Here is a 14952-nt window from a genome sequence, read left to right as displayed (position 1 = left end):
TCACCAGTAGACCTGCCTTGCAAGAAATGTTAAAAAAAAAAAAATGTTCTTCAGAGAGAAGAAAAATGATATAGTTAAGAAAACATAGATTTACATTAAGAAAGGAAGAAATAAATGAAGATAAAGAGATAAAGTAAAATGTTATTTTTTAAATTCTTCCTTGGTCTAGTAGATAATACCTTGTTCAAACCAATAACAACAATGAATGAGTCGAGTTTGGATAAGGGAAATGAAAGACAGTAATATTATAAGGAATGGGAGGGAGGAATTGGGAATACTGTGTCATAAGATACTTGCACTGCCAGTGAAGCATTATAGTGTTATTTAAAAGTGGCCTTGGATTAGTTGTAAAATATACTGCAAACCCTAGAGCAACCATTTTGAAACATTTTAAAAGAAGCTATAATTGATAAGTTAAAAGAGGAAAAAATAGAATTATATAAAATGGTCCATGAACACCAGAGAATGCAGAACAAAAGAGTGGAAGACAAGGGGAAAAAGTATAACGACAATGAAATTTTTTTAAGTTACAAGTATCATAATCCAGTTGTATAAACTATCACTTTATATGTGAATGGTCTAAATACACCAATAAAAAGACAGAGACTATCACAGTGAATAAAAGCAATCGAAGACTCAACTGGAGTGGGTTACCAAACAAACATATAGTGTTTACAAGAAACCCATGTTATATAAAGGCACAGATAGATTAAAAGTAAGGGGGTAAATAAAGGTATACCATACTAACACTGATCAAAAAACTCGGAGTAGCTGTATTAATTTCAAACAAATATGACTTTAGAGTAAGGAATATTATCAGAAATAAACAGAGACAATACATAATGATAAGGGGTCAGTTCTCCAGGAAGACAAAACCATCCTTAATGTTCATATGCCTAACAACAGAGCATCAAAACATGTGAGACAGAAATCTAACAGAACTTCAAAGAAAAATAGACAAATTCATTATTATAGTTGGAAACTTTGACATTCCTGTACCAGTAACTGACAGATTCAGTGGGCACAAAATCAGTAAGGATATAGTTGAATATATAGCACCATAAATCAACTGGATCTAATTGACTTTTATAGACTGCTTCATTCAATAAAGTAGAATACACATTGTTCTCAAGCCCACATGAATGTTCACCATGATAAAACACATTCTAAGTTATAAACAAATTTGAAGGAATATATGTTATGCAGAGGATGCTCTCAGACTACAACAGAATAAACTAGAAATCTGTAGCAGAAAGAGACCTGGAAAATCCCCAAATATTTGATGATTAAATACACTTCTAAATAATACATGGGTTAAAGAAGTCTCAGGAGAAATTTTAAAATAGTTTGAACTAAAACAAAATAAAAATGTAATTTATTAAAATTTGTGAGATGGAGTAAAGTGGTGATTTTATAACATTGAATGCATATATTAGAAAAGAGGAAACAAATAAGATCAACAATCTAAGCTTTCATGATAGGAAACTAGAAAATAAATGGCAAATTAAATTCATAATAAGCAGAAAAAAAGAAATAATAGAACTAATAAAATAAATAAGTGATATAGAAATCAAGAAAGAACAGAGAAAATCAATGAAACCAAAAGCAAATCTTTTTAGAATATCAATAAAATTGAAAACCCCTAGACAGGCTAAGAAGAAAAGATACAGACCCACAGACATTAAAATAATAGTGAAGAGTTATTAATAAAAAAAATTCTATGCTCACAAATTTGATATCTTAAATGAAATGGACCAGTTCCTTAAAGATGTAATCTACTAAAACTCATAGCAGGGGAAACCATTTAAATAAGCCTATATTCAATAAATAGTTAAATTGAAATTAATAAACTTCCCAAATAGAAAGCACCAAGTCCACATGGCTTTACAGGTGAATTCTATCACATATTTAAGGAATAAGTCCTACTGATTCTCTAAAACCTGTTCCAGAAACTAGAAGCAGAGGGAACAATGCTATGCTAATGCTAAGTCGCTTCAGTCGTGTCCGACTCTGTGTGACCCCATAGACGGCAGCCCACCAGGCTCCCCCGTCCCTGGGATTCTCCAGGCAAGAATACTGGAGTGGGTTGCCATTTTCTTCTCCAATGTATGAAAGAGAAAAGTGAAAGTACAATACTTAGCTCATTTTGTGAGGCCAGTATTACCTCAAACAGAATCAGAGAAAGACACAAGAAGGGTAAACTACAGACTAATGTCTTTCATGAATACAGATGCAAAAATTCTCAACAATGTATAAAAAATTTTATAACATTACCAAGTGGGATTTATCCCAGGTTTGCAAGGCTGATTCAATATTCAATAACCAATTAATATAATCAGTCATAGTAAAGTGTATAGTCACTCAACTGTGTCTAACTCTTTGTGACCCCATGGACTGTGGCCCACCAGGCTCCTCTGTTCATGGGATTTTCCAGGCAAGAATACTGGAGTGGGTTGCCATTTCCTTCTCCAGGGGATCTTCCTGATCCTGAGATCAAACCTGGGTCTCCCACATTGCAGCCAGATTTTTTATCATCTGAGCCACCAGTTCAGTTCAGTTCAGTTCAGTCGCTCAGTCATGTCCGACTCTTTGTGACCCCATGAATTGCAGCACATCAGGCCTCCCTGCCCATCACCAACTCCCAGAGTCCACCCAAACTCACGTCCATTGAGTCGGTGATACCATCCAGCCATCTCATCCTCTGTCATCCCCTTCTCCTCCTGCCCCCAATCCCTCCCAGCATCAGGGTCTTTTCCAATGAGTCAACTCTTTGTACGAGGTGGCCAAAGTACTGGAGTTTCAGCTTTAGCACCATTCCTTCCAAAGAACACCCAGGGCTGATCTCCTTTAGAATGGACTGGTTGGATCTCCTTGCAGTCCAAGGAACTCTCAAGAGTCTTCTCCAACATCACAGTTCAAAAGCATCAATTCTTCAGTGCTCAGCTTTCTTCACAGTCCCCATAATCAGTTATATCAACAGGCTAAAGAAGAAAATCATATAATCATATTAGTAGATACATAAAAAGCATTCGACAAACTTCAATATCTATTTATGATGAAAACTCACAGAATACTAGAAATAGAGAGGATTCTCTTCAATTTAATGAAGAACATCTACAAAAACCCTATAGCTAACGTCATAGTTGGTGGTGAGAAACTAGATACATCCCCCCTATGACTAGGAATGAGGCAAGGCTCCCTCTCATCACTGCCAACACTGTTCTGAAAATCCTAGCTAAATTAATAAGGGAAGAAATTTGCTTTCCTATATACCCCTGAACAGCAAGGAGATCAAACCAGTCAATCCTAAAGGAAATCAACCCCTAGAATTCATTGGAAGGACTGACGCTGAAGCTGAAGCTCCAATACTTTGACCAGCTGATGCAAGGAGTCAACTCTTTAGAAACAACCAGGATGCTGGGAAAGATTGAGGGCAAGAGGAGAAGCGGGTGACAGAGGATGAGATGGTTGGATGGCATCACTGACTCAATGAACATGAGTTTGAGCAAACTATGGTAGATAGTGAAGGACAGGGAAGCCAGGTGTGCTCTGTCCATGGGGTCTCAAAGAGTTGAACACTACTTAGCAAGTGAACAATAACAAAAATACCAGCAATGGACATACGGAATTTGAAATTAAAAGCACAACACCATTTACATTAGCACACAAAAAGTGAAATATCTAATATAAATCTAACAAAATGTATATAAGATCTATATGAGGGAAACTACCACATTCTGATGAAAAAAATAAATAAAGAAAGAAAACCTGAAAAGGGGAAGATAGACCATGCCCATAAATAGGATGATTCAATTTTGTCAAGATAACAATTAATTCCAACTTGATCCACAGATTCAACAAATGCTCAAATAAAATCCCAACGAAACAAGTCACCTTATGGATATCAACCAACTCATTCCAAATTTTATATGGAAAGGCAAAAGACTCTTAAGTAGTCAATACTATATTGAAGAAGGAGAATGAAGTCAAAGGACTGATGTACCAAGCTTCAAGTCTTACTATAAAGGCACAGTCATCAAAACAATGTGGTATTTGCAAAAGAATAAACAATGGATGCATCAGTGAAACAGATACAGACCATACATATATAGTCAATGGAGCAGATGTAGATACATACAAATATAGTCAACTGATCTTTCATAAAGGAGCAAAGACAACCACACAAAGGAAAGATAATCTTTTCAACAAAGTATTCTTGAACAACTGGACATTCCCATGTAAAAAATTAATCTAGACACTGACCTTATACTTTCACAAGAATTATTTCAAAATGAGCCATAGTTCTTTCCCTCCAAATCCCTCCACCAAATCAAGGTGGAGGCTGTGGGCGTGTTCAAGATTCAGCTCCACCTACAACCCATCACCATGGCCCACGAAGACATAGCTGCTAGAGGTGCAATGGATGTTAGTACCGCTCTGCAAGAAGTGCTGAAGACCTCCCTCATCCATGATGGCCCAGCACGTGGAATTCCTTAAGCTGCCAAAGCTTTAGACCATCACCAAGCTCATCTCTGTGTGCTTGCATCCAACTGTCATGAGCCTACGTATGTCAAGTTGGTGGAGGCCCTTTGTGCTGAGAACCAAATCAACTTGACTAATGTTGATGGCTGGAGAAGAAAATGGCAACCCACTCCAGTAGTCTGGTTTGGAAAATCCCATGGACAGAGGAGCCTGTCAGGCTACAGTTCATGAGGTCGCAAAGAACTGGACATGACTGAGCAACTGAGAAAACATAAAGTTGAGGACAACAAGAAACTAGGGGAGTGGGCAGGCCTCTATAACACTGACAGAGAGGGAAAACCCCATAAAGTGGTTTGTTGCAGTTGTGTGGTGGTTAAGGACTATGGCAAGGAGTGTCAGGCCAAGGGTGCCATCAGGTGTATTTAAAATGCAAGAAATTATCAAAAATAAAAACTAGACTCTTGTCCCTCAAAAAATAAACAAAAAACTCAACAAACTAACAAAAAGGGCTCATAGACCTAAATGTAAAATGTAAAGCTATAAAGCTCCCAGAAGATAACATGGGAGAAAAATCTAAGTGACCTTGGATTTTCCAATGAACTTTAGTTGTAACAAAAGCTTGATCCCGGAAAGAAAATTTGGTGAGTTGGACTGGATTAAAGTTTAAACTTTTCTGCAAAAGACACTGTTAAGAGAATAAAAAGACAAACCACAGACTGAGAAGAAATATCTGCAAACACACATGTCACAAAGACCTTTTATCAAAAATGCATAAAAAATTGAACAATCGAATTCAAAAATAAACAAAAAATCTGAACAAAGACTTGACCAGAGGAAATATACAGATGGAAGATAAGCATAGGAGATATTCAACATCATGTGTTATTAGTGAATTACAAGTTAAAACAATGAGATACTACCCCACACCTATTAGAATGAATAAAATTCAGTACACTGACAATACCAGATGCTGATCAGGATGTGGGGAAATTTTCATTCGTTGCTAGTGAAAATTCCAAAGTGATGCAGCCACTTTGGAAGACAATTGGGAAGTTTCTTACAGAGTTAACAATAGACTTATAAAAAGATTCACATGCTCCTATGTATTTATCCAATGGGTTGAGACTTACATCTAAACTTCATATGAAAACCTACACATTAATGTTTATAGCAGCTCTAGTCAGAACTGACAAAAATTGGAAGGAAACAGATGTACAAAAAAGATTTTCACAACCCAGATAATCACAATGGTGTGATCACTCACCTAGAGCCAGACATCCTGGAATGTGAAGTCAAGTGGGCCTTAGGAAGCATCACTATGAACAAAGTTAGTGGAGGTGATGGAATTCCAGTTGAGCTATTTCAAATCCTGAAAGATGATGCTGTGAAAGTGTTGCACTCAATATGTCAGCAAATTTGGAAAACTCAGCAGTGGCCACAGGACTGCAAAAGTCCTGTGAATGAAAAGTCACTTTTCATTCCAATCCCAAAGAAAGGTAATGCCAAAAAATGCTCAAACTACCGCACAATTGCAATCATCTCACAACTAGTAAAGTAATGCTTAAAATTCTCCAAGCCAGGCTCCATCAATATGTGAACGGTGATCTTCTAGATGTTCAAACTGGTTTTAGAAAAGGCAGAGGAACCAGATATCAAATTGCTGACATCCACTGGATCATGGAAAAAGCAAGAGAGTTCCAGAAAAACATCTATTTCTGCTTTATTAACTATGCCAAAGCCTTTGACTGTGTGGATCACAAGAAACTGTGGAAAATTCTGAAAGAGATGGGAATACCAGACCACCTGACCTGCCTCTTGAGAAACCTGTATGCAGGTCAAGAAGCAACAGTCAGAACTGGACATGGAACAACAGACTGGTTCCAAATAGGAAAAGGAGTACGTCAAGGCTGTATATTGTCACCCTGCTTATTTAACTTCTATGCAGAGTACATCATGAGAAACGCTGGGCTGGAAGAAGCACAAGCTGTAATCAAGATTGCTGGGAGAAATATCAATAACATCAGATATGCAGATGACACCACTCTTATGACAGAGAGTGAAGAAGAACTAAAGAGCCTCCTGATGAAATTGAAAGAGGAGAGTGAAAATTTGGCTTAAAGCTCAACATTCAGAAAACAGAGATCATGGCATCCCATCACTTCATGGGAAATAGATGGGGAAACAGTGTCAGACTTTATTTTTCTGGGCTCCAAAATCACTGCAGATGGTGATTGCACCCATGAAATTAAAAGACGCTTACTCCTTGGAAGGACAGCATATTAAAAAGCAGAAACATTACTCTGTCAACAAAGGTCTGTCTAGTCAAGGCTATGGTTTTTCCAGTGGTAATGTATGGATGTGAGAGTTGGGCCATAAAGAAAGCTGAACGCCGAAGAATTGATGCTTTTGAACTGTGGTGTTGGAGAAGACTCTTGAGAGTCCCTTGGGCTGCAAGGAGATCCACACAGTCCATCCTAAAGGAGATCAGTCCTGGGTATTCATTGGAAGGACTGACGTTGAAGCTGAAACTCCAATACTTTGGCCACCTGATGCGAAGAGTTGATTCACTGGAAAAGACTCTGATGCTGGGAAAGATTGAGGGCAGGAAAAGAAGGGGATGACAGAGGATGAGATGGTTGGATGGCATCACTGACTCAATGGACATGGGTTTGGGTGGACTCTGGGAGTTGTTGATGGACAGGGAGGCCTGGTGTGCTGTGGTTCATGGGATCACAAAGAGTCAGACACGACTGAGTGACTGAACTGAAATGAAGATGTCATTCAATATGTGAATGGACAAACAGTGGTACATTCATACAATGAAATATTATTCAGTGATACAAACAAATGAGCTCTCAAGCCATGATACAACAAAGATGAATCTTAAATGCATATTTCTAAGTGAAAGAAGCCAATGTGAAAAGCATTCATATTGTATGATTCCAACTCTATGGCATTTTGGAAAAGATAAAACTTTCGAGACAGTAAAAAGTTCATCAGTTGTCAGGGGTTGTGGAGGAGAGATGGTGAAAATATGAATAGGTGGAACAGAGAGTCTTTTGTATAATGTAATGATTGTGCATAACTTTACATACTTGGAAAAACCTGTACAACACAAAGAGTGAAGCTTAATACAAACAATGGACTTTAGTTAATAACAATGTGTCAACTGGTTCAACAACTGTAACACCAATGTAAGTATTAATAAGAGGAGAAACTGTGGCCAGGAGATTTGGGAAGTCTTTCATTTTCCCTTCAATTTTTCTGTAAACATACAATTTCTGTAAAACATCTATTAAAATTATATGGATCAAGGAAGAAATTCAGAAAACATTTTGAATTGAAAGAAACTGTAAAGACACCATATAAAATTTGTGGTATGCACTTAAATCAGTGCTTAGGGAAAATTTAGAAGATTCTATGTTTATATTAGAAGGAACAAAGGTCTCAAATCAACAACCTAAGCTACTATATAAGATGGAAAAGGGGCAAAATAAACCCAAAGTAAACAGAAGGAAGGAAATAATTAAAAGAAAATAAAAAAGTAATGAAACAGAAGTTGATTATTTGAAAAAAAATTTTAGGATAAATCTTTAACCAGACTAACCAAAAACAGAGATGGATGTACATTACACATAGTATAAATGACAAGATGGAAAATCCTGACAGACCCTAGAGATATTAAAAAGTTAATAAAGGAATTTTATGGGGAAACTTTATGCAGTTAAATCCAACAACCTAGTCTAAATGAGCCAATTCACTGAAAACTACAAAACCAAAATTTATACAAGAAGAAACAGATAACCTGAATAGTCTTATCATTATTAAAGACATTGAATTGCTATTTTAGAAAGAAAAACTGAAAACTTCAGGCTCAGATGGCTTCACTAACAAGTTCCAACAAATATTTTAAGAAGAAACATCAGTTCTACACAACCTATTCCTGAAAATAGCAGGAAATCTTTCCAACTAATGACTTAATCATTGCCCTAACACCAAAACCAAACCAAAACAGCATAAGAAAGGAAAACTATAGACCAACATCCTTCATGAACACCGATGCAAAACTCTGCAAAATAATATCAGTAAATTAAATGCAGAAATACATAAGAATAATAATATACCAATAATTACCAAGTGGGGTTTATCCTGGGCGTACAATTCTGAAAATCAAGTGGTGAACTGCCTTAACCATCTAAAGAAGGAGAAAATACATAAATAAATTGATGTAGAAGAAAATTGGACAGAATTCAACACCCATTTATGTATTTTTTGAAACCCTCATCAAAATAGAAGTAGGACAGAAATTCTCAACCTAATAAAACTGTATAAAGGACATGTACAAAAAACCTACAGCTGATATCATACTTAATGATGAGAGACTGGAGGCTTCCCTCAAGACAAGGATCAAGATAACTATGTTTACACTCAGCAATCCTGTTTAACATCTTATAGGATGTCTTAGCCAGTATCATAAGACAAGAAAAAAATAAAGGCATGCAGGTTGAAAAAGAACAAATAAGATTGTCCTCCTCTCATAGAAAACAGGATTGTCTACTTAGGCAATCCCAAGAAATCTACAGAAAAGTTTTTCAGAACTAATAAGTAACATTAGCATGGTCTCAGGATAAAGGATCAACACAAAAATATAAACTCTATTTCTAGATACTACTAATGAATCACTGGAAACCAAGATTTTAAGTGAAAGTGTTAGTCACTAAGTAGTGTCCTACTCTTTGCCAACCCCATGGACTGTAGCCCACCAGGCTCCTCTTGTCCATGGAATTCTCCAGGCAAGAATACTGGCGTGGGTTGCTGTTCCTTTCTCCAAAGGATCTTTCTGACCCAGGGATCAAACCCAGGTCTCCTGCATTGCAGGGAGATTCTTAACCACCCAAGCCACCTAGCATCCATTACAAAAGCTCCAGAAATGAAATGTACATGTGTGCTCAGTCCCTTCAGTCATGTCCAACTCTTGAGACACTATGGACTGTAGACTTCCAGGCTTATCTGTTCATGGGATTCTCCAGACAAGAATCCTGTGTAGGTTGCCATGCCCACCTCCTGGGGATCTTCACGACCCAGGGATCAAACCCGCATATCTTGCATCTCTTGCATTTTAGGCAGATTATTTACCCACTGAGTCAGTTAGTTATAAATCTAACATTAATAAAACATTTGTAGTACCTGTATGTTGAAAAAAATGTAAATGATAATAAAAGCAATCAAAGATGATTTCTATAAATACTTAGGCATGTTTGTCAACATTATCTGATTTTAAAACTTACTATAAAAGTAATCAGGGCTTCCCAGGTGGCCCAGTAGTGAAGAACCTGCCTGCCAATGCAGGAGACACAAGAGCTGCAGGTTAGATCCCTGGGTTAGGAAGATTCTGTGGAGTAGGAAATGGCAACCCACTCCAGTATTCTTGCCTGGAAAATTCCATGGACAGAGGAGGCTGGCGGGCTACAGTCCATGGACTAACAAAAGAGTTGGGCATGACTAAGCGACTGCGACATGACATAAAAGTAATCAAGTCAATGTGTTACTGGAAAAGGGATAGACACATAGATCAGTGCATGGTTTCTAGAAACAGATCCACACAAATATGGTCAAGGTACAAACAGAAGTCAGTGCAGAAAGGAGGAGCCTGCTAAGGGTAAGCAGTCAGAGGGTAGGAGCTTGAACACACCACAGACCTCCAGGGACCCCTTGTAACTATGGTTACCATAAACTGAACTCAGAGAAGTCAAGCAGGCTGTCTGCATTCTGACAGTTAGGAAGTGATCCAGTTCCTATTCCAATAAGATCCCTCAAGCTCCAAAATGCATACCTGGTTAGTTAGCTCTGTATCATCAAATTCTACATCTCAGAAAATGACTATATCACTTACCTTGAAGGGTAGTTTAGGTAAGGGTAGTTTGGGATTCTATAAGATTTCAAGTGTTTATCAAAGAGTCTGGCAGGGGCAAAAATCAATGAACCATAGTCAGGACTTTCTATTCTAATAAGAATTGGATTATTTGTATTAGAACTATGGCCCTTCAGTTGGAACATAAAAAAGTCACATTGTCAAAATTACAGCTAAAAAATACCTGAAATCACCTGTAAATTAATCTACCTAATTTTTAATAATCAATTTTATGGATAGTTTATAAAATAAATATATGTAAGTATATGCAGTCTTTTTCAGGTTATAATGAAGAACACTGACAATAAACAAAGTTTACAATTTGCTATAAAATGAGATCATTTCATTCGCTAGGCTTGGGCTAATGGCACATCTTTCAGCCCCAGAACTGTCTGCTCTAGGATTTTAGCAAGATTTCTTTAAAAGTGCAAGGCGTAAAGAGAGACACCACACCTCACAGGATGAGCTGGAGAGAACCTTCCTCTGCATGGAGACCCCTGCACTCCTCCACTCCAAGTTACTAAATCCTTGGTGGGCATCCTTGGACGCTACCACAGAGCATGACCCTTCTGGGTGGGGCCAGGACGCCACAGGGCTGAGCTCCACTGCCCAGGGACAGGACAGCTGTCTACAGCTTCTCCAGAGCACAGGAGACCGAGATCCCAGCTCTAGGCTTTGTTTGCCTGGCTCATCTCCTTGTTCCCCCTTGCTTTCTCTCAGGTGACCCTGTGAGTGTGTTCTCAGTGGGGAGAAAAGGGCTGGAATGCCCGCACCTTGGTGCAGAAGTGCTGGGAGGCAGAAAGGTTTAGCCTCACAGACTGCCAGGCACTCAGCTCAACCCTTTGGCTATTCCCTTCAGCAGCCTATTTGGCCTGACTTCTGATTAAAAAACAAAACAAAATTTCTTGCAGGCCAACTGTAGAGGTTTAAAAGGCTGGATTCTTAAGAGTATTACCTCAAAGAGAAAAGCCAGAACTGGGCCAGTTTCCCTTCCAGCCAAGCCTAAATAATCACGTAGGACCTGAATAAAAAAAAGTGACAGGGGTAAAAGAAGAAGAAATCATGCAAAAGGAGACCCTAAGAGGATGTGAGAGAGGAATGATCACAGCCAGGTGACGGCAAAGCCTGTCAGCCCCAGTAAGAGACAGAGTTCAGACCCAAAACCTGGAGCCCAGACACCAGGGACAGGCAGGAGGAAAGTTCTGCAGGGTCTACTCTGAACCTCTGAATATCATTCCCATCCTCTTCGCCCTTTCTCATTTACAAGATAAATAATTTTAAGATGTAACTAAAATTATTTGACTATCTTTTAATCACTAGAAATTGTGCATAATTATTTTACCTCCACTCTAGTGCCAAGAACTGCTGTGAAATACTTGGCTTCTCAAAGTGTAGAAAGAAAATGCTTCAATTTTGCATTAATTAAAGAATTTTTTTTCCCATTCCTCTCCATTAGCCGCCACCACGCTATGGCTAAGAATGGTCATTACAACAGACAGAAATAGGAACATAAATTTCCTGCTAATGAAAATGTCAGGGGGAGATGCCGTCTATCACAGAAGGTTCTGATGTGGCGACGGCTTTTTTTCTGCCTTGCACCTTTCTCTAGTTTCCAGGAGACCTGCTTGGAAGGGCAAGCGTCTTTTATTTATAGATACCTGGAAAGCATCCTTTGCAATAGATTGAGGACTATACTCAGATCCTAGTAAATATTCCATTGATTTTTAAAATTGCTCCCTTTCTTATCAGACCTCACAGGGTCTCGGCCTGGGAAGCCTCGCTGACCTTCTCCCCTCCTAACGAGGCCACTTTTCTTGAGATCAGAGGCAGCGCATGCAGCTGCTGCCTGCCTGCCCCTCTCTCACCATTTCTGAGATGAACATGACATCAGTCAGCCGTGCTCAGTCGGTCCCACCTTCCTCATCTCCTCAGCGTGGGGAGTTCCATTGCTCACAGTTTTGAGAGCTTGTTCAGAAACACTCTTATTCTGCCCCATGCAGAAGGATGGATTTGGTGTTGGATGGTGTCCAGCTCTGGCTGTGGCACGCAGCTCTCTGGCTTCCTGGGGCACACATGCAGATCTGAGCACTGAGTCCTTGTACCCACACACCAGAGGCCCAGCCCCAGAGCTCCCTGGAGAGGGTTTGTCCCTTTTCAAGGAAAGCCATCCCCCTGCCAGGCTTGCAGCTCAATTGGAAGATGCTAAAGGCAATGTTATTTTTCCCATAATAGTCAAAGGCCAGGAGACCCACTTTGGAAAACCCCAGTTGACTCACAGAGAAAAAAATGGAGTCAGGAAGTATTTTTAAAACCCAGGCACCTTTGAAAACCTTATGTACATCAATCTCCACACGGGTCTGTTCGCCCCTTAGTTTCCTTTGGCTGGTGTGGCTGTCGAGAGGGCTCTGGTCATGACAAACCCATGCTTCTTCCCATAGGATGGCCTTCCACACTCAGAGCCTCTTTACCAGCATCATAGTCAACAGGGCTTGTCCACTACAAAATCGCGCAAGCATCCAATAAGTCCTCAATAAAGTTTATTAGCAGGAAGGGGGCTAAGAGACAAACAGACTACTCATTAGTCATTCTCTACACAACTGTGCTGGCCTGGCTGTCAGAAGGATTCCAAAAATATCTGTTCTCCAGAAAACTTCCAGACAGGTTGTGTTGAATGACTATTTTAGAAATAATATTTCAACACGTTAAAATGACTATTACAAGCCACCGTTTGGCTCCAGTTCAATTAAAGATGAGTGGATGAAATCAGTTTCCTGGATCCAAAGGTCTTTGATTCCAGTGACCACTAGTAACTGGTCTGCCTCAGTTTCTTACATAGCACAGGAAGTCGAGATGGTCAAAAGATTGGACCACAAAGTACTGCAGAATTTCTCCCCCTTATTCAATCCATGTTTGATGAGTATTTACTAGTCACCAAGACCTTCTCTTCATTTCTACAGGCTATGCATCTTCAGGTATGTTCTCTGTGATGTCTGCAGGAAGAAGTAACATGAGGGTACTAAGAAGCAGGAAGAAAGCAAGAATTCAAAGGGTAAGAAAAGCCAAAGCCTTGGAGACATGGACCCAGGATCCACCAGGGTGGAGATGCTGGAACCAGGAATGGAGGCCTGGGGCAGGCTGGCTGAGCAACCCATGGTCAGCTGATGCTCATGAATATGCAACATGCTATGTCGCTTCAGCCATGTCTGACGCTATGTGACCCTATGAACTGTAGCCCGTCAGGCTCCTCTGTCCATGGATTCTCCAGGGAAGAATACTGGAGTGGGTTGCCATGCCCTCCTCCAGGGGACCTTCCCACCCCAGATATCAAACCCACGTCCACTGCAGCTCCTGCATTGCAGGCAGAATCTTTACTGCCAAGCCACCAAGTAATCCCCAGGACATACTGCTGTTTTACCTTTTTCTTATCCAAAGGAAAACTGAGTTCCTTGTGCACATTTCCATGTGTTTTAAATAACAGAAACACCAATAACAAGACATGTAATGCTCCGCTCAAGAAGCCAAGGGTGACTCCTACTACTGAAATAAGTAACCTAAAACCAATAGCAACTAAAAATCTCAGAGTCTCTCAGGAAACACAGCTACTCTGCAGAATTTGTCTAAGCTCAGGAGTGATGCCTGTAGCAGTTTTAATGCTATTCAGGGCTGAACTCTTCTCTGCAGAGCATTGAAATACCTTCTAAAAAGCACTTTCCCAAGGACACCTCTTTCTTGAAAACCTCTATCATCTCAGAATGCATCGATATTTAACAGGAACCACACCAAAGAACCATCTTACAGCTTTAAGCACCCAACCAACCACATGGAGAGAATCAATGGAGCCAGGTAAAACCCCATTAAGTCTAATTTATTCTCATGACCTAACACAGTGGCCCAAGGGATGCTAATCACTGACAGGTAAGAAAGATACCACATCCATGCTTAGGGAGCTCACAGACTAATCAGAAAATAAGGTAGCCAAATGATGGTGGCTCCAAAAACAGAATATGGTACCCAATGTGCTTTGTAGGTTTTGGAGATGGGAGAGTTCTACTGCTAAGCCAGGTAAAGGGCTTTCCATTCTGTGTAAGATTCAAGACCTGGAGCTGTATCAGAAGGGCCCCCAGCCTTGAAGAAGATCTGGCCAGTGATAGGGCTTGGGGTTGAGAGACAGGGAGCAGCCTGTAGGATTAAGGAAAGTTCAATAAGAGCATGAGGTTTCCCCAAATCTTCAAAGAGCTTTTTATAGGATTTTCTGGGACTTTAACTGCAATCTTCCCTCAAGAAGGTAAGCACCCTGATGCCTGGGTTTACCCACACCAGAGGGTCCAGGGGAGGCTGGATTTCCATGCAATGAGCTAGAAACATTTGCAGATGTGACTTACCCCACTGGGACTGCCCCCAACTCTACCGTCCCTGGAGGCCAATGACTTGTCCTTCAGGTAAGAGCTGAGTCATCATAATAAATAACAACATCTCATATTTATTAGTTGTTCTGTGCCGAGTACTGTGCTCAGTGTTTCACATGCCATATATCATGTTATTCTCATAACAACTCTCTG

Source organism: Bubalus kerabau, chromosome 17 (assembly GCF_029407905.1).
Source record: "Bubalus kerabau isolate K-KA32 ecotype Philippines breed swamp buffalo chromosome 17, PCC_UOA_SB_1v2, whole genome shotgun sequence".
NCBI classification, from domain to species: domain Eukaryota; kingdom Metazoa; phylum Chordata; class Mammalia; order Artiodactyla; family Bovidae; genus Bubalus; species Bubalus kerabau.
The sequence above is the reverse complement of the archived record's forward strand: the minus strand, read 5'-3'. Positions refer to the sequence as shown.